Raw genomic sequence first — 14,147 nt, forward strand, 5'->3', positions numbered from 1 at the left:
CTGCTACAAAGACGAGATATAACACACTCACTCACATTTGTTTCTACTATTTCCTAAAACCTTATTTAAATGACAGTAAAAAAAGATTAAAGAGAGTAGGCTCAGTGGCAATGAAACTACAAGAGGGAATCAATAAGGAAGGAGAGATTTTAACATATTTCTGGAAGATAAAATATGATGGAAGAAGATAATCGCTTCGGTAATTCAAACTGCCCTCCCTTTATGCTAAAATAGGAAATTAGGATAAAAATTAAACTTGCCTGATTGAAGGCACTGGAGAGCTATGAGGGAGTAAAGAAACACGCGAGACCAAGGTCAAAGAGGAGGACTGAATTCAGAGAGGAGAATTTAGCATTTGCAACAACTTTTCATCCAGCCAAAACTAAGAGGTCATTGAGAAGCTGTGAGGCTGAGACATGTGGGGCTGAGGGAACAAATATTGAGAGTTTTACACACCTGTCTCTTAACACACACACACACACACACACACACACACACCCTGACTAGGGATCATGAAGTGCTGCTCTCTGAGAGAAAGTGAACCAAACACAGACTGCCTTAACAGGCACTGCAATTTATTCCCTTCCTTCCTTCCTTCCTTCCTTCCTTCCTTCCTTCCTTCCTCCCTTCCTCCCTTCCTCCCTTCCTCCCTCCCTCCCTTCCTTCCTCCCTTCCTCCCTTCCTTCCTTATATTTTTTAGCTGTAGATGGACACAATATTATGTATGCATGCATGTATGTATGTATGTACGTGGTGCTGAGAATTGAACCCAGTACCTCACATATGCTAGGCAAGTGCTCTACCACTGAGCCCCAGCCCCAGCCCTTGCAGGCCAATTTCAACCCATCACCAGCTCTGACACTGGATGAAAATGGTCCCACTTACTTATGCCCCTGGTATATATAACTGTTTTATGGAGAAAAGGACCGTTATCCTGGGCCTCCAATTTTTTTTTTTTACAAATAATTTTGCAGATATAATTGCCACATGCAATAAATAAATAACCAAGGGAATGAAAAGACACAAGAGAGAACCACAGTGTAGTCAAACTACTAAAAACAAAACCTTAAAAGCCAGGGAAAAAGACAAATTATATTCAAAGACATAACAAGTTGATTTACAACTCATCTTCCAACAGAAATAATGAGAACCAGTAGATAATGAAGTACTACCTTTGACTTTTAAGATAAATAACTGCCAATATAGAATTCTGTACCAATCAAAAATATCTTTCAAGAATTAAGGTTGATTAGAGAGGGAAGATGGCGGCGAGGGGAGTGCATTGCCCCCGTGTGCCGCGTCACTGTGTGGGAGAATGACGAGTCAGGACTGCTAAAGGCTATCTTGTTAGGAATTTCCAGCAATAGTGGGGTGCTCCGGAACCTGGAGGAAGGATTTCCATCGCATGAGGATCAGCTACGGGGACTCAAACGCGAGAGATTTGTCGCACGGAGGGTAACACTGCTTATTCAGCAAATCGCCCCGTGGCTAGAGTCTGCAGCGCGCGCTAGGAAACGAGGAGATAGCGACGCAGGGATACAGCGCTGCAGTTTCTGCCAGCCGTGCAAGCACCGTACTCAGTGCTGAATTCTGGGTTCGAGACGGGGGAAGGAAGCGGTCCAATTCGGTTCTCCACACCGGTCAGATCACAGAGGAGGCCAGTGGCCACCATCTTGGAGAGCTGACATCACCATCCCTGTTTTCGACTGACCGCAGCTCATTCAGCCATAGAACAGGTAATTTCAGGCTGCCATTCGCCTGCGGCTTGCAGACAGATTACTCAGGCTCAGTGCTAAATAACCCGCGGAAACTGCTTCTTGGAGCCTGCACTTATCAGAGCATACACCGAGCACGGAGTGGCCGAGTTCCGACTCCCGGAACTGATCTGGCCCAGGGCTAAGGAGACCGCGGAAACTGCTTCTCGGTCCGGGTCCTGCTGAGTACTGTGGAGGTAAATACCAACCGAGCCTTCGTGGGAAGTGGCAACAGGACTGAGACGGGGCCTGTGAGGGCCGGTCAGGACTCACCCGTTGCTTTGGTCACCCGGCAAAGGGAACGAAATGCCGCCATTCGCATAGGATACCAACATGGCAGAGATTTGATGTCATCAGAAAGCGGCGGAGGAGAGAACTTCATCAATACCAGCGGCAACAGAAACAGTTGGTCTCCTGGTAGGGAGGGTGAGTCACAGACACCCGAGTCTCTCTTGCTTTGTCTTCGAGCCAGAGGGGAGGAGCCAGGCTGCTGCCCGCGCCCGGAGCAGGCCCAGCGGCTCGCCGGCGTGGTGGTCGCATGACCCCAATTGGAGAGGGGGCGGAGCGGAGCCACCACCCGCGCCCGCAAGGTGGGCAGACCTGCGACCCAGTGGTACGCGGACTTGGTAGGAGGGGCAGGGCAGAGCCACCGCCCGCGCCTACAAGGTAAGCAGACCTGCGACAGACTGGCGGGTCAGGCCCAGCGGCCTGCCAGCGTGGTACACACGTCACCCCAACTGGAGTAGGGGCAGAGCAGAGCCTTCGCCCAAGCCCGGATCAGGCCCTGCCGGTGTGGTGGTCATGTGACCCCAATTGGAGTGGGGGCGGAGCGGAACTGCCACCCGTGCCCGCAGGGTGGGCAGACCTGGGACCAACCTGCAGATCAGGCCCAGCGGTCCACGGGCATGGTAGGAGGGGCAGGGCAGAGCCGCCGCCCGCGCCTGCAAGGTAGGCAGACCTGCGACAGACCGGCAGATCAGGCCCAGCGGCCTGCCGGCGTGGTACACACATCACCCCAATTGGAGTAGGGGCAGAGCAGAGCCGCCGCCTGCGCCAGGAACAGGCCCAGCGACCTGCCGGCGTGGTAGTCAGGACACCCCAATTGGAGTAGGGGCAGAGCAGAGCCGCCACCTGTGCCCGAAAGGTGGGCAGACCTGAGACCGACCAGCGGGACAGGCTCAGTGGCCTGCCTGTGCGACAGACACGTCACCCCATTTGGAGTAGGGGCAGAGCAGAGCCGCCGCCCGTGCCCGCAAGGTAGGCGACCGACCAGTGGAACAGGCCCAGCGGCCAGCCGGGGTGGTAGGCACGTCACCCCAACTGGAGTAGGAGCAGAGCAGAGCCTTCGCCCGCGCCCGGAACAGGCCCAGAGGTCCGCAGGTGTGGTAGACAAGTCACACCAATTGGAGGGGGGGCAGAGCAGAGCCGCCGCCCGCGCCTGCAGGGTAGGCAGACCTGCAACCGACCAGCGGATCAGGCCCGGTGGCCTGCCGGCGTGGTACACTTGTCACCCCAATTGGAGTAGGGGCAGAGCAGAGCCGCCTCCCGCGCCTGGAATAAGCCCAGCGACCCGCCGGCGTGGTAGACACGTCACCCCAATTGGAGTAAGGGCAGAGCAGAGCCGCCGCCCGCGCCTGCAAGGTAGGCAGACCTGTGACAGACCGGCAGAACAGGCCCAGGGGTCCGCGGGCGTGGTAGACACCTCACACCAATTGGAGAAGGGGCAGAGCAGAGCTGCCGCCCGTGCCTTCAAGGTAGGCAGACCACCGCCCGACCCTGCAAGGGAGACTTTTCAACTATACAAGAGCAATATAAATATATAGGGGGGAAAACATTTCAAAAACACAACAGTTTCACCAAGCAGAAAGAAACGCAAGCAGTATGAAAAGACAAGGAAAGAAAGGACCACAAGCAATGCAGGTCAACTCAACTTTAGAAGAGGTAACAGCTGCAGCAGATGGAATGTCAGATAAAGAATTCAGGATATACATGCTTCAGATGATCTGGAGTATCAAGGAAGACATTAGACAGCAAAATCAGACAATGAAAGATCACTTCGACAATGAATTACACAAACAAATCCAGGAAGCAAAGGATCAACTATCCAGGGAGATAGAGGTTATAAAACACAAACAAACAGAAATCCTAGAAATGCAGGAAGCAATAAACCAACTTAAAAACTCAATTGAGAATACTACCAGCAGAGTAGAACACTTAGAAGACAGAACATCAGACAATGAAGACAAAGTATTTCAACTTGAAAAGAACATAGACAGCTCAGCAAGACTGTTAAGAAACCATGAGCAGAACATCCAAGAAATATGGGATAACATTAAGAGACCAAACTTAAGAGTCATTGGGATACAGGAAGGTATAGAACTCCAAACCAAAGGAATGAGCAATCTATTCAATGAAATAATACGAGAAAACTTCCCAGACTTAAAGAATGAGACAGAATCCCAAATCCTAGAAGCCTACAGGATGCCGAACGTGCAAAATCATAAGAGATCCACACCTAGACACATTATAATGAAGATGCCCAACATACAGAATAAGGAGAGAATTTTAAAAGCTACAAGAGAAAGGAAGCAGATTACATTTAGGGGTAAGCCAATCAGGATAACAGCTGATCTTTCAACACAGACTCTGAAAGCTAGAAGATCCTGGAATAACATATTTCAAACACTGAAAGAAAATGGGTTCCAACCAAGAATTGTGTATCCAGCGAAATTAAGCTTCAGGATGGAAGATGAAATTAAAACCTTCCACGATAAACAAAAGTTAAAAGAATTTGCAGCTAGAAAACCATCTCTTCAAAACATCCTCGGCAAAACATTACAGGAAGAGGAAATGCAAAATAACAATGAAAACCAACAGTGGGAGGTAGGACAGTAAAGGGGGGGAAAATAATCAAAGAGGAAAACAAACCATGTTTAGTAACATAAATAAACAAATATGGCTGGAAGAACAATCCATATCTCAATAATAACCCTAAATGTTAATGGCTTAAACTCACCAATCAAGAGACACAGGCTAGTAGAATGGATCACAAAACAAGACCCAACAATATGCTGCCTACAGGAGACGCATTTGATAGGAAAAGACATACATAGGCTGGAGGTGAAAGGTTGGGAAAAATCATATCACTCATATGGACTTCGGAAACAAGCAGGAGTGTCCATACTCATATCAAATAAAATAGATTTCAAGCCAAAGTTAATCAAAAGGGATAAAGAGGGACACTACATACTGCTTAAGGGAACCATACACCAACAAGACATAACAATCATAAATATATATGCCCCAAACAATGGTGCAGCTATGTTCATCAAACAAACTCTTCTCAAGTTCAAGAGTCTAATAGACCACCATACAATAATCATGGGAGACTTCAACACACCTCTATCACCACTGGACAGATCTTCCAAACAAAAGTTGAATAAGGAAACTATAGAACTCAATAACACAATTAATAACCTAGACTTAATTGACATATATAGAATATACCACCCAACATCAAGCAGTTACACTTTTTTCTCAGCAGCACATGGATCCTTCTCAAAAATAGATCATATATTATGTCACAGGGCAACTCTTAGACAATATAAAGGAGTAGAGATAATACCATGCATCTTATCTGATCATAATGGAATGAAACTGAAAATCAACGATAAAAGAAGGAAGGAAAAAGCATACATCACTTGGAGAATGAACAATAGGTTACTGAATGATCAATGGGTTATAGAAGCCATCAAGGAGGAAATTAAAAAATTCTTAGAGATAAATGAAAACACAGACACAACATATCAGAATCTATGGGACACATTGAAAGCAGTTCTAAGAGGAAAATTCATTGCTTGGAGTTCATTCCTTAAAAAAAGAAAAAAAACCAACAAATAAATGATCTCATACTTCATCTCAAAATCCTAGAAAAAGAAGAGCAAAACAACAGCAAAAGAAGTAGAAGGCAAGAAATAATTAAAATCAGAGCTGAAATTAATGAAATCAAAACAAAAGAAACAATTGAAAAAATTGACAAAACTAAAAGTTGGTTCTTTGAAAAAATAAACAAAATCGACAGACCCTTAGCCATGCTAGCGAAGAGAAGAAGAGAGAGAACTCAAATTACTAGCATACGGGATGAAAAAGGCAATATCACAACAGACACTTCAGAAATACAGAAGATAATCAAAAATTATTTTGAATCCTTATACTCCAATAAATTAGAAGATAGTGAAGGCATAGGTAAATTTTTTAAGTCATAATGTCTGCCCAGATTGAGTCAGGAGGATATAGACAACCTAAACAGACCAATATCAATTGAGGAAATAGAAGAAACCATCAAAAACTACCAACTAAGAAAAGCCCAGGACCGGATGGGTATACAGCAGAGTTTTACAAAACCTTTAAAGAGGAACTAATACCAATACTTTTCAAGCTACTTCAGGAAATAGAAAAAGAGGGAGAACTTCCAAATTCATTCTACGAGGCCAACATCACCCTGATTCCTAAACCAGACAAAGACACTTCAAAGAAAGAAAACTACAGACCAATATCTCTAATGAACCTAGATGCAAAAATCCTCAATAAAATTCTGGCGAATCGGATACAAAAACATATCAAAAAAATTGTGCACCATGATCAAGTAGGATTCATCCCTGGGATGCAAGGCTGGTTCAGTATACGGAAATCAATAAATGTTATTCACCACATCAATAGACTTAAAAATAAGAACCATATGATCATCTCGATAGATGCGGAAAAAGCATTCGACAAAGTACTGCAACCCTTTATGTTCAAAACTCTAGAAAAACTAGGGATAACAGGGACATACCTCAATATTGTAAAAGCAATCTATGCTAAGCCTCAGGCTAGCATCATTCTCAATGGAGAAAAATTGAAGGCATTCCCTCTAAAATCTGGAACAAGACAGCGATGCCCTCTCTCTCCACTTCTGTTCAACATAGTTCTCGAAACACTGGCCAGAGCAATTAGACGAAAGAAATTAAAGGCATAAAAATAGGAAAAGAAGAACTTAAAATATCACTATTTGCAGTTGACATGATTCTATACCTAGCAGACCCAAAAGGGTCTACAAAGAAACTATTAGAGCTAATAAATGAATTCAGCAAAGTGGCAGGATATAAAATCAACACGCATAAATCAAAGGTATTCCTGTATATCAGCGACAAATCCTCTGAAATGGAAATGAGGACAACCACTCCATTCACAATATCTTCAAAAAAAATAAAATACTTGGGAATCAACCTAACAAAAGAGGTGAAAGACTTATACAATGAAAACTACAGAACCCTAAAGAGAGAAATAGAAGAAGATCTTAGAAGATGGAAAAATATACCCTGTTCATGGATAGGCAGAACTAACATCATCAAAATGGCGATATTACCAAAAGTTCTCTATAGGTTTAATGCAATGCCAATCAAAATCCCAATGACATTTCTTGTAGAAATAGAGAAAGCAATCATGAAATTCATATGGAAAAATAAAAGACCCAGAATAGCAAAAACAATGCTAAGCAGGAAGTGTGAATCAGGAGGTATAGCGATACCAGACTTCAAACTATACTACAGAGCAATAGTAACAAAAACAGCATGGTACTGGTACCAAAACAGGCGGGTGGACCAATGGTACAGAATAGAGGACACAGAAACCAATCCACAAAACTACAACTATCTTATATTTGATAAAGGGGCTAAAAGCATGCAATGGAGGAAGGATAGCATCTTCAACAAATGGTGCTGGGAAAACTGGAAATCCATATGCAACAAAATGAAACTGAATCCCTTTCTCTCGCCATGCACAAAAGTTAATTCAAAATGGATCAAGGAGCTTGATATCAAATCAGAGACACGCCATCTGATAGAAGAAAAAGTTGGCTATGATCTACATACTGTGGGGTCGGGCTCCAAATTCCTCAATAGGACACCCATAGCACAAAAGTTAATAACTAGAATCAACAAATGGGACTTACTCAAACTAAAAAGTTTTTTCTCAGCAAAAGATACAATAAGAGAGGTAAATAGGGAGCCTACATCCTGGGAACAAATCTTTACTCCTCACACTTCAGATAGAGCCCTAATATCCAGAGTATACAAAGAACTCAAAAAATTAGACAATAAGAAAACAAACAACCCAATCAACAAATGGGCCAAGGACTTGAACAGACACTTCTCAGAGGAGGACATACAGTCAATCAACAAGTACATGAAAAAATGCTCACCATCTCTAGCAGTCAGAGAAATGCAAATCAAAACCACCCTAAGATACCATCTCACTCCAGTAAGATTGGCAGCCATTATGAAGTCAAACAACAACAAGTGCTGGCGAGGATGTGGGGAAAAGGGTACACTTGTACATTGCTGGTGGGACTGCAAATTGGTGCAGCCAATTTGGAAAGCAGTATGGAGATTTCTTGGAAAGCTGGGAATGGAGCCACCATTTGACCCAGCTATTCCCCTTCTCGGTCTATTCCCTAAAGACCTAAAAAGAGCATGGTACAGGGACACTGCTACATCGATGTTCATAGCAGCTCAATTCACAATAGCAAGACTGTGGAACCAACCTAGATGCCCTTCAATAGACGAATGGATAAAAAAAAATGTGGCATTTATACACAATGGAGTATTACTCTGCATTAAAAAATGACAAAATCATAGAATTTGCAGGGAAATGGATGGCATTAGAGCAGATTATGCTAAGTGAAGCTAGCCAATCCCTAAAAAACAAATGCCAAATGTCTTCTTTGATATAAGGAGAGTAACTAAGAACAGAGTAGGGATGAAGAGCAGGAGAAGAAGATTAACATTAAACAGGGATGACAGGTGGGAGGGAAAGGGAGAGAGAAGGGAAATTGCATGGAAATGGAAGGAGACCCTCAGGGTTATACAAAAGTACATACAAGAGGAAGTGAGGGGAAAAGGAAAAATAATACAAGGGGGAGAAATGAATGACAGTAGAGGGGGTAGAGAGAAGACGGGAGGGGAGGGGAGGGGAGGGGGGATAGTAGAGGATAGGAAAGGCAGCAGAACACAACAGACACTAGTATGGCAATATGTAAATCAATGGATGTGTAACTGATGTGATTCTGCAATCTGTATATGGGGTAAAAATGGGAGTTCATAACCCACTTGAATCAAAGTGTGAAATATGATATATCAAGAAACATGTAATGTTTTGAACAACCAAGAATAAAAAATTTAAAAAAAAAAGAATTAAGGTTGAGTAAAGATATTTTCATTAAACAAAAACTTAGAGCAGCATACCCATGCTAAAGGAAACACTAAAGAGCACTGTGTAGGCAAAAGAAAACAGAACCCAGAAAAGGAGGTCAGAGATGTAGGAAGAAAAGAAGCAATGAGGAACAATGAAAATGGTAATTAGAAATTTAAACAACCTCTCTTGGGCTAGGGATTTAGCTTAGCAGTGAAGCACCTATTTAGCCTGTGTGAAACCCTCGGTTTGATCCTCAGGACCACAAAAAATACAAACAACAACAGAATGCTTCTCTTAATAAGAGATTGATAGAAAAAGCAATCAAAAACTAGTAAGATGACAATAAACTTGACTATTGCATATTATAGAAGACTGAAGAATACAATTATTTTTTAACTATGTATGGAATATTTACAAAATTTATTATATGATTTGCTGTGTCATCTCAACAAATTTCAAATGCTTAAAATCATACTGAGTTTGTTTTCTGGCTGTAGATATTTAAGGTAAACCTGAACAACAAAAAGATAAGAGATAATCAGCATCACAAATTAAAAAGGGCATCTTACTATACAATGTTATAAAATATCATATGAGATATTTCAAATGGTTCTAACCAAACTTGAAAATGTAGAAGAAATGGAAACATTTCTTGAAAAAATAAGCCTATCAAAACAAATAGAGGAAGAAATAGTAAACATGAAATCTTATTAAGATGAAATCTGAACATTGAATCTTAACTTATTGTTATTTATTAATCACAATTAAAACATTCCCTTTTAAAAAAAAGAAGTCACATATCACTCCCCAAGTAATTAAAAATATCTAAGAAAGAATTAATGTCACTTTTATAAAAACTCTTCCAGCAAAAGACAAATTGGGATATGAGTTGGAATAAGAGATTAAATAAATTTATATGTTAATCTCATCATGAGCATAGATATTTATTTTTTAAACTAACAAATTAACTCCAATGATATATAAAGGGATAATAAAACATGAAAAAGTTGGATTTATTGCAAGAATGCAAGGTTAGTTTAATGTACTCACTACATTAACAAAATAAATGAGAAAATAATAGGATTATTTGAAAATATAGAGAACAATATTTCATAAATTCAATGACTCTTAAGGAGAAAACCCTCTTAAGAATCAGAAACAAAAACAAATATCATAATTATTAATACAATACTGAAAATTTTTCCTTTTAGACTGGGAAAAAGACAAAAGTGTGTACTATTAGACTTTCTAATCAACAGTGTACTAGAAATCAGACCCAGGTAAGTGTGGAAGATTGATTACAATGATGGTCCCAATGCTGTGTCTTTCCCTGTATTCCTGCACTTTGCATTTCCTCCCCTTAACAGATGACTTCTATTTGTCCACCTCTTGAGTCTGGGCTGGCTTTGTGATTTGCTTTGGTTAAAGAATGTACTAGAGGGCTGGGGTTGTGGCTCAGTGGTAGAGCACTTGACTAGAAGGTGTCAGGCATTCTCAACACCACATAAAAATAAATCAGTCAAATATAGAAGGCCCATCAACATCTAAAAAAAATTAAATAAAGAATGTACTAGAATTGACAATGTATCAGCTCTGATCCTCAAGAGACAACTCTTCTCTCCCTCTCCACCCCACCCCTTTTCTTGAGGAGATTCTGCCAAGGGAATGAAAACACACAAGAGAAAACGACAGTGTAGTCAAACTACTAAAAACAAAACCCTGAAAGCTAGGGAAAAAGACAAATTATATTCATGGGGGAAAAGAGCAAGTTGGAGGATAAGACCAAGTAGAATAGAATCAAGTTAGCTAAGTTATCTCTGCTGTGGCCCCAGGCATGAGAGGAATCAGCTAGAGTCAGCAAAGCAGCAGAGCTGACCTAATTGCAGACACAAAAGTGAGCCTTGGCTATATTAGCTAAAATTAGCAGAAATATTCATCCAACCCAGCAACAATAGCTAACTGATACAGGCAGTAAGTCAAGAAGAAACAGGTATAGTCTGGGGATGTAGCTCAGTTGGTAGAGTGCTTGCCTTGCATACACAAGGCCCTGAGTTATATCCCCAGTAGAAGAAGGAGAAGGAGAAGGAGAAGGAGAAGGAGAAGGAGAAGGAGAAGAAACAGGTATAAAGATTGGAAAGGAAGAAAAAATCCATAGTTATTGAATACGGCATAATTGTATATATATAAATCTAACATTATCTATGGATATATTATTTGAATTAATTAATTAATTAATTAAGCAAAATTGCTGGATCTCAAATGGAAAATATCAATTGCATTTCCATATTAACAGCAAAAAAGAGAAAATAAAAGTCTTTAAAAAGCATTTTAAATAACATCAAGTTACATGTGGTACATGGAATGAAACTAACAGAATCTCTTCAATTTATAAATCATTTTTGGTAGAAGAGAAGGAGTAAACAAATGGAAGGATATACCACATTCATGGACTTTCCAGGCATTACTGGAAAGATAATACCAAAGAAATTCCAACAGCTTTTTTTTTTCATTATTTGATTCTATAATATTTAAAATCTCTTTCTTAGAGAAGAAAACAAAAACAAAAATGATGGGGCACTTGCTGTGCCATATTCTGAGGCTTATATTACAAGGGCATAGCAATTAAGTCAAGGATAAAAAAAGAAATCAGTGGAATAAAATGGAGAATTGAGAACAGACTAAATTGAGAACAGAATAAAATAGAGAATTGAGAATGAACACTTGATTTATATAATGATGGAATTTTAGAACAGTAGAATAGAATCACATTAATCTCATTAAATGGGGCTGAATAGTTGAATATAAAAAAATATGAAAATGGACCCTTACTGCACACCATTCACAAAACCAGTCTGGGTAAGTTGAAGATCCCAAAGATATTTTCCTTTAGGATCTTCTGGAAATGGAAAATATCTTTGTGATGTTGGGGTAGAGTAAGATTTCTTAACTAGCCATAAAAAAAGCACTAATCAAAAAGGAGATGATTGATAAATTGCATTATTTTAAAATCACACACACTTTTTTTTAAAATCAAGACACTTTTATAGAAACTGAAAGGGCAGTCTATCTAATAGAGACAATATTTTCAATATGCATAACTGAGAATATAAAATACTTGCTTCTAATTAAAAGAAAAAAATTGTCAATCCAATTAAAAATAGACATGTGACAAAAGAAGTAATCTGAACTGGCCATGAAATGCCCTCAATATCACTCTTAATGAGGGATATGTAAGCTAGAATCAGTGAGATTTGACTAAATACTCATCGGAGTGCTTTGATAAAAAGGACTTGTCATAGGAAGAATTGGGGAGAATGTGGATCAGTGATTGGACTCTTACAGAACTGGTGGGATTATACATTGGTGGGGTTACTTTGGAACACAGTTTGACATTATCTACTGAAGTAGGGAAACATATACCTTATATTCTGCAATTCTAATTCCACGTATATAGCCAACAGAAAACCATGCCAATACTAAGAGACAAACATAATGCTTATGGAAGTAATTTCCAAAATAGCCCCAAATTGGAACCAATTCCTTATTAAAAGCAGAATAGCTAATTAAAAAGAGAACAAAATAAAAATAAAGAAAAAGAAAAATTATGCTGTACTGCAGAGATCTGCATTAAAAACCAAAGAAAAAGAGGTAAAATTATTTTAAAAAGCCGAATAGCTAAATCAATTTTCATATTCATAGCCTAGAACACTACATAGTCAAGAAAATGAGTGAGTCCATACGTTTACATTTCACAACATAGATGAACTTCACCAATAGTACGTGGAATGAAAGAAAGAAGAACTAACAAAATCTCTCACTGCATGATTTCATTTGTCTAAAGTCCAGAAAACCTAACATAAGAGGCAAAACCTAAATAGTGTTTAGAGCTGCATGTACATGTGAAAATCAAGGAAGTGTTTACACTTAAAGCCAGGAGAATGGTTGCCTTGAGGGAGGTGTGGGAATAATGTTTGGGAAAAATCAGCAGGGAGACTTCTAGCGTGCTCAGAGTGGTCTATTCTAGACTGGAGGGGCTGTTACACAGATGCTCACTCTGTAATAATTCATGGAGCCAAATCTTAGGATTTGTGCCCCCCATCCTTTTTTTGGTATATTTATTATATTTTAAAAGAAACTTGGATGGAAGTGTATCTACAGATGAGCCAAACGGACAAAAGAGTGGCTCAGAACATGAGCAGCAAAGGGTCTGTAGTGAAGCTTTTAAAAAATGTTCTATGTCCAGAATTATTTGTGTGACCTGACGTGGTCTTGCAGCCTGCTGACTTTCTTCATGTTTGGTATCCTCACAGAGATACCATTGAAAGTTGACAGTTCAGAAAAGTAAATTTTAATTATATAGTTAAAGTTTACAAGGTCAAAGTAAAAAACAATGTAAAATTATTAATACTGGGGGAAATAAGGTGGGGAGCTGAAATAAAATCTATATTATTCATAGAGGGAGAATTAATGTTATTTAAATGATGAAACAAGCAAGTAGAAGCAAATTACAGTTGCATGTCATTTAACAATGGGATATATTCTTAGAAATGTGTCATAAGTTGATTTTGTTGTGTGAATGTCATTGAGTGTGTTTATACAAACCTAGATGGTCTAGCCTACTGCACACCCAGGCGCTATGGTATAGCCTATTGTTCCACAGGGGTGTGCACAGTTCACTGTTGACCAAAATGTCATTACATGGCACATAACTGCATTTAGAGATATGGTGGAAACCATTAGAAAAATTAGAATTAGAAATGATTTTTAAAATGGTGGCTTCTGGTGAGGAATGTGGAGAAGACTGCTTTCCACTATTTCCTTTGCTTTTTGTGTGTATTACTTTGATAAATCTAGTAAGACAGTTATGAGCTTCCAGGATGTATTATTCTCATCTACTTGAATTAGGAATTGCTTTTTGAGTTTGTGGCATTATGAATAACCCAAGAATAATGTCTACAGTCTTGTCTTATCTGTGCTGCAGCCGATAGTGACCACTGTTTCCAAATTACTTACAGGAATTATAGCTGTATCACTGCTTAATTATTACAGAGCTTCTCAATTATGATTTTACAATTACTTTCTTTTCTTATAATTACTTTCTTCTTAACTTTATTTATAGAGACATTTTATTTATTTAATTTTTTTTAAAACCTTACTTTT

Source organism: Marmota flaviventris, chromosome 11, assembly GCF_047511675.1.
Source record: "Marmota flaviventris isolate mMarFla1 chromosome 11, mMarFla1.hap1, whole genome shotgun sequence".
Lineage (NCBI taxonomy): Eukaryota > Metazoa > Chordata > Mammalia > Rodentia > Sciuridae > Marmota > Marmota flaviventris.